This window comes from Triturus cristatus, chromosome 4_1 (genome assembly GCF_964204655.1).
Source record: "Triturus cristatus chromosome 4_1, aTriCri1.1, whole genome shotgun sequence".
Taxonomy (NCBI): Eukaryota; Metazoa; Chordata; class Amphibia; order Caudata; family Salamandridae; genus Triturus; species Triturus cristatus.
In genome coordinates, this window is record NC_140585.1 from 187697683 (window position 1) to 187714458 (window position 16776).

The following is a 16776-nucleotide window of genomic DNA, read 5'->3' on the forward strand; positions in this document are numbered from 1 at the left end:
GAACATTTTGTCCACTTCTGGAACATTTCCAACTTTACCTATCTCCATTAAGATTTTACCTTAAACCACCCCTAATTATAACTTGGCCAGATCCAAAATGATACATGTAAAATACAATTGGCTAGCCACTCCTAATGATATACTGGCATGTGCCTCACCATAGCCAAGCTAGTTCCACAGCCACCCAGCACATAAAGAACATGGGGCAGTCCAGTGCTGCTCCAGGATTTAAATCATAGTAGCCAATCCAGTTACCAAAAAACAATGTGTAAAGCAACATTGAAATTCCTAGATTGCATATATTGCATATAGGGTAAATGTCAAACACATGTCAGTTCCATATTGCCCCAAATAAGAGAAGTGATGATTGTAATGCCGTTGCCCACAACTTACCAATGCTCCTCTTACTTGCATGACACTGCCAGACTCACATGCAATCACTTAAATTCAGTGTTGTTTTTCATATGGGCCCTGCCTGTTTGACCCTGCTAAGTGCTGTGAAGCTGTGCCACTGTGTCCATGGAGCCATGAACATTGGAATCTATAGTGAACCCCTGCCAGTGAAAAGACTGATGGTTGCTTAAGTTTGCAAAGATAGATATTGTGTATATCTGTACATGCATTTAGTGGGTGGCCCTCTGCCAGTGAGTTAGCGGGCAGGACTGCATGGCTTACTAAATGGATCCTTCTGTGGTGGTGGAACTGGAAGCCAATTGAGTTCTGAAAACAGCATTGTAGCCCTTCGCCTACAGAGAAATCTCTTGGTGTCCCTACTGGCCAGACACTGCAGCTCACTGATGAGGCTCAAAAAGTTCAAAGTTGCATATGTTCCCTATCAGAAGTGCTGTGACCTGGTAGTTTGGATTGTAATGTTCTTATTGGGGCAAGACCAATGCTGATTTGCACGAGATTGTTCCCTGTCTGGAATGGCGCAATAAGCAAAAAATGATGGGCGGGTAAGTGGTCTAGGGTGACTAACACTCACTGAGATTAATTCACCGATTCTTTTAATCACTTGTTTGTTTTTCTCAGAGATGTCCTAAGTGTGAATGTTACAGCCAGAATTGATTCTTGTGCTCCATGAACCAAGGGACTCAAGTTTAACTTCAATGATGAGGCCCATTAAGGGTAAATCCAGTCTTGGTCTGGGTTGAATTGAACTATTCCTATTGGGACAGAACCAAGGCTGAGTGGCATGAGTTTTTTTCTCTTTTTGTAGACACATAATGAGCCGCAAAATGATGGATTAGAATGAGGTTTAAAGTAAACACCAGTAACTTTGACTAATTCAGTACTAACCCAAATTCAATTTTCTTTATTTTACCTGCTAGTAAACACAGTGGTGAACAATGTAGCTCCACAGGACATGCACATAATTCAACCACACAAGGTTTTCTCTTTTTTAATCCACCCTACCCACCCAGTGTTTCTTTCATATTTCTATCAGCCTGATTCTATAAAAGCTCCGGTGTTCTAGTTCTGATATATGATGTTTGTTGTATGATACAAAATGACATAGAAGCCTCCTGACACATAACATTGGCCTGGAAGATAAGGCAAACAGAGCAGATAGTACAAAAAAAGAGGGGGAAATGAGAGTAGTATCATAAAGTCACTAAAAAGAAGTGAAACACGTTTACCACAGTATGTATCGGTCATAGTGGTGTCTGGTGGCTCATTGGACTAATTCACCCAGCTAAGGAACTTATATAGGACCTCGTGGCCACAGGTTTAAATCCCTGTGGGTCCACTCATTTTTACTGAGGTTGATAAAATAAGTACCACTGAGGTGGGTAATACTTAATAACTGCAAATCAGTGCCAGAGTGTCTCAAGGAGTAAACATGCAAATTACAAATATATGTGTTATATACCTGCTGGTTGTTAAATACTAGGCTTGGTTTAGAGTGTCACCTATGAGATTGAACAATTAACTGCTCTGCTAAGTTTTACATAATACAATTTTTGGATGATTTCTGGACATCATGAATACAAATAGCAAGGAAAAATTAAACTGCTAACTAAAGTCAGTGTGCAACTCAAAAAATTACCTTGAACAAAGTGGAATTTCTCCCAGGGCAAAAGTCCACTAATATTCATTGTCACCCTCCTCCCTACTTGAACTTGAAATAATGTTAAGAAATACATCTCTAAGTCACAAAAAAAATAAAAAAATGAGAGCAGCTACACATAGTAAAAACATGGCTTCTGACATGTAGGACACCTTAGTCCAGAAATTACTTTTTAGCCAACATTATATTAAAATATGAAATTGTTTAGTTCAAATTAAGTATGTATCAGAGAATGTAGCATGCTAGTGACAAAGGTATCCCCAACTACCTGACGGTGGCACATATGACATGGTACTACTTGGCAACTATGGCTCTATGAACATATAACTATCTCTGGAAGAATGACTGACTTTATAATGCATGACTTTACCATGCATGCCTTTCACCATGCATCCATCACCATGTCTGCCTTTACCACTCAAATGCCTTTACCAGGCATGCCATTACCATGAAAGGTAAACAAAAGGCATGCATGGAAAAGGTATATATATATATATATATATATCCCAAATTCATTCGCGATTTCTTTGCCTCTCAATGGCGGCGGGCTCCGGTGAGGTAGCGAACCTCTTTACATGAATCCAATCCTTGTGATTTAATATTTCACAGAAACCGAAGCCCAAATCCATAAGTGTGGTTCAAAAAAAGGTTTATGTGTTACATGGCAAAACGCCCGACGCGTTTCGGAGCAGCCGCTCCTTTGTCACGGGTCATTAAACGTTTGTTTCTTGACAGTATCAATAAAGTGTTTCACATCACATGAAAGAAAACATAAAGGTAGGACTACTACACCACATCAGGATCATTGCAAAATAGCAGCCATTTTGAAATGGTACTATAACTCATAATGTATACAAAGTCGCGCTCTTTTGCTATTAGACATCGTACAATACTGCACCAAGACATTTCGTTTGGGTCATAACGTTCATGAAATTAAACATTATTTCATTTTGGTCATAAATTTCCGGAATAAAACATTATTTCAACATTCTTTGAAAAAACATTTTCAATAATTAACGCCCCAGTGGGCTGTCATTCAATGTCCCAGCATTTGTGTTGTTCATCGTGAAAACATTTTCAATATTTCATGCCCCAGTGGCGTTAGTGTCTTTTGACATACTTGTTATATAACTTTCTTTTACTCCTTATAAAAGATAAACCAACGTCAATCCTTGAAAATGTTTTTTGAAAGAATGTTGAAATAATGTTTAATTTGGGAAATTTATGACCAAAATGAAATAATGTTTAATTTCATGAACGTTATGACCCAAACGAAATGTCTTGGTGCAGTATTGTACGATGTCTAATAGCAAAACAGCGCTACTTTGTATACATTATGAGTTATAGTACCACTCCAAAATGGCTGCTATTTTGCAATGATCCTGATGTGGTGTAGTAGTCCTACCTTTATGTTTTCTTTCATGTGATGTGAAACACTTTATTTATACTGTGAAGAAACAAACGTTTAATGACCCGTGACAAAGGAGCGGCTGCTCCGAAACGCGTCGGGCGTTTTGCCATGTAACAAATAAACCTTTTTTTGAACCACGCTTATGGATTTGAGCTTCGGTTTCTGTGAAATAATAAATCACAAGGATTGGATTCATGTAAAGAGGTTCGCTACCTCACCGGAGACTGCCGCCATTGAGAGGCAGAGAAATCGCAAGTGAATTTGGGATACTATTTAAATCTCTGCCCGCAACCGAGATCTGAGAAATAACCACGGTGACACTTTATGGAATCAAGCGGCGCCGTACGGGGAGGAGAAAGCTGGTGGGGTCGGAGGACCGGTAACGAGTAAACGCCACTCCGGGAGCCCTATAGCAGTCCAACAGTCAAAATAGTGAGTAACACGGATAGTGGTGTGCAGGCGGAACCGGGGTGACTCAAGTGAGAGTCAGAACCGAGGAAAGTGTGGTCAGCGCGAACGTAGTATTTGCGCATGAAGTCGGACCTGTAATCGGGAGACTTCGAATAATTTGCATAATGTTATCAGTAAACAGGGAAGCTACACGGAGACAAGCAGCGGAGCTTCTATTTATCCCCAGAGCTATTAATGCAATAGCGGGGGATGGAAGAAGTGAGAATATTGCACATGAATCCCAAAGTAAGAAAGTCCCTTGGGATAAACTGTGGAAAGCGGCAAAACTCGAGCAAGTAAAATGGTGGGAGGCTACTGCGCTCCAGAAATATGTAGATGTGGAAATGGTCCCAAGAGGCTTAAGAATCTTTATAACACCGACTTTTAATGATCCGGACCCCGAGTTAATAGAGGAATGGGCTCTGAATAACCATACCTGCTCCACAGTCATGCTAAGGCTGTTAATCAAATATGCCAATAAGGAAACACAGAGACTGGCAATAGAGATTGATAAAATAACAGTGTTACTCAAACAAAAAGTCACTGAAAGCGAATTTGAAATGGAAATGAAAAAGCTGAATCTCAGATTAGAGAAAGCTGAAGAAGAGATCAAGCTCAAAAAACAACGGAAATTCCATAGAGACCAACAAGACTATGACTTAGGACAAATCTTTACTTTTGGGAAACGATTTGATTACCTAAGGGAGAATAGTCAAAAGGATGTTCAGATTACAACAACATCCAAACCAGTCATAACAGAGGATCCAGTAGAATCAACTAATGAAATAAATGGAACTTCAGACAAAGAAATTGTGGTGGTCGCATCTGAGAATGCCCAAGCGGAACAGGAAGATCAGAGTGGAGTAAAATCCAAAATTTTAAAAGAATTCGACCTAATGGCCATTGCGCGTCAAGGACTTGGAAGTCTGGGACCACAAGAGAGCAAAGGTCGTGGTCGAGGCGCCAGAGGAGGAAGAAGGCAAGGCGCAAGAAAGCCAGGGAAAGTGGATTTCTTCGAAGGGATGAGAACACGAGGAAAATCAACCAGCAAATAGCGGATCAATTGACTGTGGTAAATTCATCAGATTATACACTTACTACTGATCAAATTAATGTTTTATCCCTTGGCTTAACATTCTGTCCCACTAAGGGCTTTGACTACACACAAGGAAGAATAGATTTGTTCCATTTTACTAGAAAGTTGCAATTGAAAAAATGGTATGAATACAAAAAAAGTTTACAATGTGCAGCAACGAATGAGAGTTCTAATTTAACAATTGCTGATTTTGAAACTTTACAAACCATGCATGAACTAGGTGGCAGTGATGAAGGTAATGTGAATGTACAGATTACCGAACAACTAATTTTGGATCGCATTAGGGACAGCGGTTTTAAACCTAAATCTATTTTTTTACCGCAAATACACTGTGATGCCATTGAAATATTTGAAAAGGGTGTGAAGGAGGAATTGAAAAAGCTGGGTAAAAGTAAAAACAACATAAGACCCAATCTTACTTTGCAAGAATATGCGGCACTACAAGAATTACAAGAGAATAAATCAATTGTAATAAAGAAATCCGATAAGGGCGGAAATATTGTGGTGTGGCCCTTACAAATGTACTTAGATGAGGGGAATAGACAGTTAAATGATGTGAATAATTATGTAAAATCGAACAGGATGTGCTATGAAGAGAGCAATGAGCAATATAGAAATAATTTGGTTAAGTGGAAGGATGAACACCTATTAACCGAGGATGAATTTAGATTTCTATACTGTGAACATCCAAAACTGCCAGTTATGTATCTTTTACCCAAGCTTCATAAGGATGCTAAAAACCCCCCGGGAAGACCTATTGTTTCCTCTATGGGAAGTTTATATGAGAACACTTCCAAATACATAGATTTCTTTTTAAGATCCTATGTTCAATCTTTACCTGCATATGTGCGCGATACAGGTGATTTTCTCAGGCTGATCAAAAATATTGTATGGGAACAGGACATGCTACTAATGACATTGGATGTAAATAGCCTCTATACGTGTATCCCGCATGAATTGGGTATCGAGGCCAGTCGATATTTCTTGAAATCACGTGACCTATCATACTATAAACATACTGAAATGTTGCTTTGCATGATGAAAGCATGTTTAATGAATAATTTCTTTCTATTCAATCATGGTATCTACCGCCAAACCCAGGGAACGGCAATGGGAACCTGCTTTGCCCCCAGCTACGCGGGTTTGTACCTTGGCTGGTGGGAGGAGCAGATGGCAAGTAAGATCAATGCCTTTACCCAAAACGTCGTTCTCTGGGCAAGATACATCAATGATGTATTTTGAATCTGGAGAGGTTCAGAAACGGAAGCTGTGAAATTTGTTGAATCTCTAAATGATAACGACTTAAATCTGAAATTCACAAGTATAATCAATGATAAGAAGATTGAATTTCTAGATGTAGAACTTAGAGTTTGATGACAACAAATCAGAGAGTAGACTGTTTAGAAAGAAAACCTCTGGTAACAGTCTACTACATGCAGACAGTTGCCACCCAAGAAATCTGATGAATAGTATCCCGTATGGTGAACTATTGAGAGCCAGAAGAAATTGCAGTTCGGATACTGATTTTAAGGAAGAAAAAGAAAACATGATATCTCGTTTTAGAGAAAGAGGATACTCGAATAAAACAATAAATCAAGCATGCAACAAAATCCAGTTGATAAATAGGACGGATTTATTGATAAACAAAAACAAAGATGATGAAACAGAATTACCTATACGATTCATAACCACATATAATAATCAACATTGGGAAGTTAAACATTGCCTAAAGAAATTTTGGAATGTGTTGGGCACTGATAAAACTCTGAAAAAACATGTGGGAGACAATCCTAAAATTACTTTTAGGAAATGTACATCATTAGGTGATAGACTATGTAGTAGTTCAATACAAACACTGACTAAGGGCCAACAGATAAAGGGATTTTTTACCTGTAGATCGTGCAAAGCATGCAAATACAGCACTAATATCAAACAAATTGAGTTATCTAAAAATCAAAAACCATTTATTATCAACAAACATCTAACCTGTAACTCTGATTACTGTGTATACGCCCTCATGTGTCCATGCCCATTAATTTATATTGGGAGCACCATCCACCAAGTTAAAAAACGGATTCTGGAACATAGAAGAGCGATTATTAATGAGGACAAACAGTACCCGATAGCACGTCATTTCAAAGAGAAACACAATAAAAATGTGAATCTGTTGAAATATTGTGCATTAGAGAGAATTCCAATCTCAGAGAGAGGAGGAAACAGACTCAAATAATTAAGAAGGTTAGAATCAAAGATGATTATTAGATACGAAACCATGCATCCGATAGGATTGAACAAAGACGAGGAGCTGTCCGTCCACTTAGGATAAGAACTGAATATAAAAACTGAAATTTCATATGCAATATGTTGATACTGTTATATGAACCATGTAACCCCGAATAAGTTTGTATTTTAATATGTGTAAGTGATTTTGATCATTTATTTGTGCTTTTATATTGTAGGATTCGGAGACACCAACATCACAAGATGAGGATTAAAGCAAAAAAGCCAAAGATATCTATGATATATAGGCCCACTGGGGCAGGATTGACGTTGGTTTATCTTTTATAAGGAGTAAAAGAAAGTTATATAACGAGTACGTGAAAAGATACTAACGCTCTGATATTGAATGTCGGGCCACTGGGGCATGAAATATTGAAAACATTTTCACGATGAACAACACAAATGCTGGGACATTGAATGACAGCCCACTGGGGCGTTAATTATTGAAAATGTTTTTTCAAAGAATGTTGAAATAATGTTTAATTTCAGAAATTTATGACCAAAATGAAATAATGTTTAATTTCATGAACGTTATGACCCAAACGAAATGTCTTGGTGCAGTATTGTACGATGTCTAATAGCAAAACAGCGCGACTTTGTATACATTCAATCAATCAATCAATCAATCGCATTTATAAAGTACGCTACTCACCCATCAAGGGTCTCAAGGCGCTGGGGGGGGGGGGTCAGTGCTCGAAGAGCCAGGTCTTGAGCTGCCTTCTGAAGGAGAGGTGGTCAGGTATGGCGCGAAGGTGGCTGGGCAGAGAGTTCCAGGTCTTCGCTGCTAGAAAAGAGAAGGATCTTCCTCCGGCGGTGGCTTTGCAGATGCGGGGTACGGCTGCCAGGGCCTGTCCGGTGGAGCGGAGAGTGCGCGGGGGAGTGTAGAAGGAGACGCGGTTGTTGATGAGTTTGGGTCCAAGGTTGTGAAGGGCTTTGGGTGCGTGGGTGAGTAGTCGGAAGGTGATCCGCTTGTTGACGGGTAGCCAATGGAGTTTTTTCAGGTGTCCGGAGATGTGGTGGTGGCGGGGGATGTCCAGGATGAGTCTTGCAGCAGCATTCTGGATCCGTTGGAGTTTCCTCTGCAGCTTGGTGGTGATGCTGGCGTACAGGGTGTTCCCGTAGTCCAAGCGGCTGGTGACGAGGGCGTGGGTGACGGTCTTCCTGGTGTCGGTGGGGATCCAGCGGAATATCTTGGGGAGCATGCGGAGGGTGTTGAAACATGCCGAGGTCACCGAGTTCACCTGTCTGGTCATGGTGAGGGAAGAGTCCAGGATGAAGCCGAGGTTGCGCGCGTGGTCGGTGGGTTGGGGAGTGCTGCCTAGGGCGGGGGGCCACCAGGAGTCATCCCATGCGGTGGGAGTGGGGCCGAGGATGAGGACCTCCATTTTGTCTGTGTTCAGTTTCAGACGGCTGTCTGTCATCCAGTTCGCCACTTCCTTCATTCCTTCATGTAGTCTGGTCCTAGCTGATGTGGGGTTGTTAGTGAGGGATAAGATGAGCTGGGTGTCGTCGGCGTATGATATAAGGTCGAGTCCGTGTTTGCGTGCGATGTTCGCCAGGGGGGTCATGTAGACGTTGAAGAGAGTGGGGCTGAGAGAGGATCCTTGAGGTACGCCGCAGATGATCTCCGTGGCTGTGGATCTGAAGGGGGGAAGGCGGACTCTCTGAGTCCTTCCGGAGAGGAAGGAGACGATCCATTCCAGGGCCTTGCTTCTGATGCCGGCGTTGCTGAGGCGTTGCTGAGGCGGCGTATCAGGGTGCGGTGGCAGACCGTGTCGAAGGCTGCAGAGAGGTCCAGGAGTATGAGGGCCACGGTCTCTCCCTTGTCGGTCAGGGCTCTGATGTCGTCCGTTGCTGCGATCAGGGCGGTTTCGGTGCTGTGGTTGGCCCTGAAACCGAACTGTGTGGGGTCGAGGGAGTTGCTGGTTTCCAGGGTGTTGGTGAGTTGAGCGTTGACGATTTTCTCAATCACTTTGGCGGGGAACGGCAGGAGAGAGATGGGCCGGAAGTTTTTGAGTTCGGTGGGGTCTGCTGTAGGTTTCTTTAAGAGGGCGTTGAGCTCTGCGTGTTTCCAGCTCTCCGGGAAGGTGGCGGCGGTGAGGGAGGCGTTGATGTCGTCGGCCTTGTTGTAGATGTTGTGCGGGCAGGGGTCCGATGGGGATCCGGAGTGGATCGAGTTCATTATGCGGGTGGTCTCCTCGGTGGTGGTAGGGTTCCAGGTGAGGATGGTGGTGGTGTCGGTGGCGGGTTCCGGAGGAGGGCTCGTGTTGGCGGTCGGAAAGCTGTTGTATATGTCGGTGATCTTGTGGTGGAAGAAGGTTGCGAGGGAGTCGCAGAGGTCCTGTGAGGGAGGGATGGAGTTGTTTTCTGCTTCCGGGTTGGAGAGCTCTTTGACGATGCCAAATAGTTCCTTGCTGTTGTGGGCGTTGTTGTCAAGTCTGTTCAGGTAGGCTGTTTTTCGTGCGGCACGGAGGTGTTGGTGGTGTTGGCGAATGGCGTCCTTGAGAGCTGACATGTTCTCTTCGGTCTGGTTAAGGCGCCACGTCTTCTCGCGGGCGCGGCATTCTTTCTTGGAGTTCTTGAGGTCGGGGGTGAACCAGGAGTTTTTCTTGTGGTTGTTGGTGCTGGCTTGAGTCTTCAGGGGGGCCAGGAGGTTGGCGCAGTCGGAGATCCAGTTTGTGAGGTTGTTGGGGTCGGTGGTGCTGGTGGGTTGGTTCTGGGAGAGGGTTGATGCCAGCTGTTCCGTGGTGATACGATTCCAGTGTCTTCTTGGTGGTTGCTGGGTGTGGTGGGGCACGGTGGTCTTCTTGAAGATGAAGTGGACGCAGCTGTGGTCCGACCAGGTGAGTTCGGTGGTGTGGCTGAAGGTGATGTGTTTGCTGGAGGAGAAGATGGGGTCGAGCGTGTGTCTGGCGTCGTGGGTGGGGGTGTTGACTAGCTGATTCAGTCCCAGGTTGGAGAGGTTGTCCAGTAAGGCGGTGGTGTTGTTGTCGGTGAGGTTCTCCAGGTGAAAGTTGAGGTCTCCTAGGAGGATGTAGTCGGTGGATGAGAGTGCGTGAGGGTTGACGAAGTCTGCGATGTCTTCGCTGAACTTGGTGCGAGGTCCTGGTGGTCTGTACATGAGGGTGCCTCTGAGGGTGGTTTTGGGGTCGCTGTGGATCATGAAGTGGAGGTGTTTGGCATCGGGGAGTGAGTTGTCGGTGTCGGTCGAGATGCGGATGGAGTTTTTGTGTGCGATGGCGATGCCTCCTCCGATGCGGTTGGTGCGGTCTTTCCGGATGATTTTGTAGCCGTCGGGGATGGCTATGGCGATGTCGGGTGCCGAGGAGGGGTTCATCCAGGTCTCGGTGAGGAAGGCGATGTCCGGGTTCGTAGAGTTGATGAGGCACAATGTCAGACTGATTTGCATATGGCCATGTATGAACTGGGGTGGCAGAGTGGGCTAAAGAACGGTGATGGATCAAACCCAGATCTGTTGACTGGGTGTGAGTGTTTGATTGGTTCTGATGCTCCGTCCATCATCACCCCCTTTTGTACCGCTTTGTTTGCCATAAGTTGGCTGGGTATGCTCAGACGTGAGTCCCTTGCTCACTTTGCCACTGGATTCAAGCAAGCCTGGCTGAAGACGGCTGAAATGCCAGAAACCGGTCCTAGGAAGTTTGTTTCCGGTCCAGGGAAGGCATGGCTTGGCAGTTCGGGCTGGACTGTTCCCATGAGCCACGGGTCAGACTGATTTGCATATGGCCATGTCTGAACTGGGGTGGCAGAGTGGGCTAAAGAACGGTGATGGATCAAAACCAGATCTGTTGACTGGGTGTGAGTGTTTGATTGGTTCTGATGCTCCATCCATCATCACCCCCTTTTGTACCGCAGTAAGGTAGGGGCACCAGATGTGAAATCATACAGAAAAGATTCTATCCTAAAGGGTGTGTGAGTTGTGGTGCACTGACGTAGGGGCATCACAAGCATTCAGTGTCACTGGGCCACACTGGGAGCAATGTCTCTTGCCTAGTGGACTGCATCATCTGTAATCGTGACTGTGCTGCAGGAGTTCCCATTAGGGTGGGGATAAAGGTATCAGTCCACACAGCTGCTGGGACTTTGCGCATGCAGCCAGTGAACAAGGGCATGGAGCCCGAAACATGTTTGGCGCTTTACTTGTGGGGCTCAAACGCGCTGTGCATATTACCTGCAATAAACAATGGCTATAATTCCATCTGGGTTGGTGTCTCTATGCACGGTAACTTGGATTTTTGGGGATATATATATGTATGTATGTATATATATATATATATATATATATATATATATATATATATATATATATATATATATATATGCACACATATATGTGTGTGTGTTTGTGTGGGTTTGGGTGTGTGTGTGTAGGTGTGTGTGTTTCTATATATATATATAAATATCTCCAAAACCGTCTATAGTAAAGGAGCCGGCACTCGTCATCATGGGTTTGCTCCCGTTTATTATGTCAGTCACATCAGACACAAGAAACAGAACAGGCACTGGAGGGACGCGTTTCGGCACACACGCTGCCTTTCTCAACCTAAAATGCGCCATATTGATGCTTATTTTAAAATCTCCATGAAACTAAAAATAGAAGATGCACTATTGTTTGCAAGGATTGGGTTAACACTGGCAGGGTATGCTCAGACATGTGTCCCTTGCTCACTTTGTCACTGGATTCAAGCAAGCCCCGCTGAAGACGGCTGTAATGCCAGAAACCGGTCCTAGGAAGCTTGTTTCCGGTCCAGGGAAGGCATGGCTTGGCAGTTTGGGCTGGACTGTTCCCATGAGGCACAGGGTCAGACTGATTTGCATATGGCCATGTCTGAACTGGGGTGGCAGAGTGGGCTAAAGAACGGTGATGGATCAAACCCAGATCTGTTGACTGGGTGTGAGTGGTTGATTGGTTCTGATGCTCCGCCATCACCACCCCCTTTTTGTACCTACCTTACTGCAGCACAAGTCATAGACCCTTTATGATTGAATCTCTGTGTATGATCCGATGATTACTGTTGTACTTGTTACCAGCAGCAACAATTCCCAGAGGGCTGGCTTCTCTTGGTTCTTTCTGCACTGCTCGTACCTCTTTCTGCATCCCTCTTGCCTCTTTGAGCACCTCTTTTGCTTCTTTCTGCACTTCACTCTCCTCTTTCTGTACCCCTCTTGCCTCTGTCTGCAGCTCTGATTCTTCTTTCTGCACCTCTCTTGCTTCGTTCTGCACCTGTCTTGCTTCTATCTGCACCCCCTTTGTCTCTTTCTACACTCGTCTTCCCTCTTTCGGTACCTTTCTTACCTGTTTCTGCATCTCACTTGCATCTTTCTGCACTTTTCTTGCTTCTTTCTACACCTCTGTAGCTTCTTTCAGCAATTCTCCTGCCTCTTTCTGCATTTCTCTGCCTGTTTCTGCACCCTCTTGCCTCTTTCTGCACCGTATTCTCTCTTGATGCAACTCTCTTGCCTCTTTCTACACCTCTCTTCCCTCTTTTTGTACCTCTGGTGCTTCTTTTTGCACTTCCCTTGCCTCTTTCTACACCCTTTGTGCCTCTTCAGCACCTCCGTTGCTTCTTTCTGGACTGCTCTTGCCTCTTTCTGCATCCCTCTTGCCTCTTTGAGCACGTCTTTTGCTGCTTTCTGCACCTCTCTTGCTTCATTCTGCAGCTGACTTGCCCACTTTCAGCACCTCTGTTGCTTCTTTCTGCACTACTCTTCGTTATTTCTGCACTGCGCTTGGCTCTTTCTGCGTCCTCCTTGCCTCTTTCAGCACCTCTGTTGCCTTTTTCTGCAGATGTCTTGCCTCTTTTTGTACCTCATTTGCGTGTTTCAGCACCTCTCTTGCCTCTTTCCACACCCTTGTTCACTCTTTCTGCACCTCTCTTGCCTCTTTCTGTACCTCTGTTACTTCTTTCTGCACTTCTCTTCCCTCTTTCTGCACCTCTCTTGCTTCTTTCTGTACCTCACTTACCTCTTTCAGCAACTCTGTTGCTTTTTTCTGCAGATCTCTTGCCCCTTTCTGCACATCACTTGCCTCTTTCAGCACATCTGCTGCTTTTTTTCCGCAGATCTCTTGCCTCTTGCTGCACCCTTCTTTTCTCTTTCTGCACCTCTCTTGCCTCTTTCTGCACCCCTGATCCCCGTTTCTGTACTTTTCCTGCCTCTTGCTGCACCCTTTCTGCCTCTTGCAGCACCTCTGTTGGTTCTTTCTACACTGCTCTTGTTTCTTTCTGCACCTCACTTGCCTCTTTCTGCCCTGCTCTTGCTTTTTTCTACACCTCTGTTGCTTCTTTCAGCAATTCTCTTGCCTCTTTCTGCACTTCTCTTTCTTGTTTCTGTACCCTTCTTTTCTCTTTCTGCACCTCTCTTGCCTCTTTCTGCACCCCTGATCACCGTTTCTGTACTTTCCCTGCCTGTTGCTGCTCCCTTTCTGCCTCTTGCAGCACCTCTGTTGGTTCTTTCGGCACTGCTCTTGTTTCTTTCTGTACCTCACTTGCATCTTTCTGCCCTGCTCTTGCTTCTTTCTACACCTCTGTTGCTTCTTTCAGCAATTCTCTTGCCTCTTTCTGCACTTCTCTTTCTTGTTTCTGCACCTATCCAGCCTCTTTATGTACCTCCCTTACCACTTTCTGCAACCCAATCCTCTTTTTGCACCTCTGTTGGTTCATTCTGCAGTTCTCTTGCCTGTTTTTGCAGCTCTGTTGCTTCTTTCTATACTGTTCTTGCTTCTTTCTTCACCCTTCTTGCCTCTTTCTGTAACCCTCTTTTCTCTTTCTGTACCCCTCTTGCCTCTTTTTGTACTCCTGTTTCCTCTTTCTGCACCTTCCCTGCCTGTTTCTGTACCTCTCTTGCCTGTTTCCGCATCTTACTGCGTCTTTCTGCACTTTTTTTGCTTCTTTCTACACCCCCTTTGCTTCTTTCAGCAATTCCCTTAACTCTTTCTGCACTGCTCTTGCCTGTTTCCGCACCCCTCTTGCCTCTTTCTGCAACCGTCTTCCCTCTTTATGCAACTCTCATGCTTCTTTCTACACCTCTCTTCCCTCTTTCTGCACCACTCTTGCCTCTTGTTGTACCTCTCTTGCTTCTGTCTGCACTTCTCTTGGTTCTTTCTGCACCGCTCTTGCCTCTTTCTGTAACCCTCTTGCCTCTTTCTGCACCTCTGATGCTTCTTTCTGTACCTCTCTTGCTTCTTTCTGCAGCCGACTTGCCTCTTTCAGCACCTCTGTTTCCTTTTTCTGCAGATCTCCTGCCTCTTTCTTCACCTCACTTGCTTGTTTCAGCACCTCTCTTGCCTCTTTCTGTACCCATGTTCCCTCTTTCTGCACCTCTCTTGCCTCTTATTGTACCTCTGTTGCCTCTTTCTGCACTTCTCTTGCTCTTTCTCCACCCTTTGTGCCTCTTTCAGAACCCCTGTTTCTTCTTTCTGTACTTCTCTTCCTTCTTTCTGCACCTCTCTTGCTTCTTTCTGCCCCTCACTTGCCCCTTTTAGCACCTCTGTTGCTTTTTTCTGCAGATCTCTTGCCCCTTTCTGCACCTCACCTGCTTCTTTCAGAACCTCTGTTGCTTTTTACTGTACTTCTCTTGCCTCTTTCTGTACCCCTCTTCTGTCTTTCTGCACCTCTCTTGCCTCTTTCTGCACCCCTGTTCCCTCTTTCTGCACCTTTCTTGCCTGTTTCTGCACCTCTCTTGCCCCTTTCTGTACATCTGTTGCCTCTTCCTGCCCTTTCTTGCCTCTTTCTACACCCCTTTTGCCTATTCCTGCACCTCTGTTGCTACTTTCTGCACTTCTGTTACCTTTTTTGCACTTCTCTTGCTTCTTTCTGTACCTCACTGGCCTCTTTAATCACCTCTGTTGCTTTTTCTGCATATCTCTTGTCCCTTTCTGTACCTCAGTTGCCTCTTTCAGCACCTCTGCTGCTTTTTTCTGTACCTTTCCTTCTTGTTTCTGCACCTCTCTTGCCTCTTTCTGTACCTCTCTTACTCTTTCTGCACCCTTTGTGCCTCTTTCAGCACCTATGTTCGTTCTTTCTGCACTGTTCTTGCTTCTTTCTGTACCTCACTTGTCTATTTCTGCCCTGCTCTTGCTTCTTTCTACACCTCTGTTGCTTCTTTCTGCAATTCGCTTGCCTCTTTCTGTACCACACTTGCGTCTTTTTGCTCCTCGGTTGGTTCATTCTGCAGTTCTCTTGCCTGTTTCTGCACCTCTGTTGCTTCTTCTACACTGTTCCTGCTTCTTTCTGCACCCCTCTTGCCTCTTTCTGCACCTCTATTTTCTCTTTCTGTACCTCTCTTGCCTCTTTCCGCACCCCTGTTCCCTCTTTCTGCATCTTTCCTGCCTGTTTCTGCACCTCTCTTACCTCTTTCTGTACCTCTGTTGCTTTTTTCTGTACTTCTCTTTATTTTACTGCACAGTTTGCGCCTCTTTCAGCACCTCTGTTGCTTCTTTCTGCACTTTTCTTCCTTTTTTCTGCACCCCTCCTGCCTCTTTCTGTACCTCTCTTGCCTCTTTGTGTACCTCACCTACCTTTTTCTGCACCACTCTTACCTCTGTTGGTTCTTTCCATGCTGCTCTAGCTTCTTTCTCCACCTCACTTGCCTCTTTCTGCACTTCTCTTGCTTCTTTCTACAACTCTGTTGCTTCTTTAAGCAATTTTCTTCCCTCTTTCTGCACTTCTCTTTCTTATTTCTGCACCCCTCCTGCCTCTTTCTGTACCTCTCTTGCCTCTTTCTTATCCTCTCTTGCCTCTTTTTGCACTTCACTTGCTTCTTTCTGCACATCTCTTGCCTCTCTCGGCACATCTGTTGCTTATTTATGCACTTCTCTTGCATCTTTTTTCACCTCTGAGTTAGAGGTAGTTTTCAACCCCCTGCCCTATTATGTACTAGGGCCTTACAGGAGAGGTCATTCCATTCTCAAGGGTACCTCAGCCCATAGTGTACCCTAGTGTATGTAGGTGTTCTCATTGTATTCTAATTGTCTTTCATCATAGCACTGGCTCCGGGCTTGTTAGTCAGAGTCAGTTACCACCAGTATCAGTCAGCAAAAAATTGGGGGCACATGATGACTTTGCAACAAGGCCTCTTTCTGCACCTCTGTTGGGTCTTTATGCATATCTCTTGCTTCTTTCTGTACTTTTCTCCATTTTTCTAGACTTCTGTTGCCACTTTCTGCATTTCTCTTGTTTCTTTCGGGGCCTTTCTTCCTCTTTCTGCACATTTCCTACCTCTGTAGGCATAGTTAGAAATTAGCATTGAAAAAAACCTTAGAAATTCACTGAAAAACCATAGGTTTTAGCCACCTTGTAGTTAGAAATTAGCATTTAAAAAACCTTTGAAATTCACTGAAAAAACCATAGGTTTCAGAGACATTATAGTTAGTTGGATATTTCACTCATACAAAACCAGAGAAATTTGGCCGATATAGTTACTTCAGCTAACTATAACTCGCAATGCACT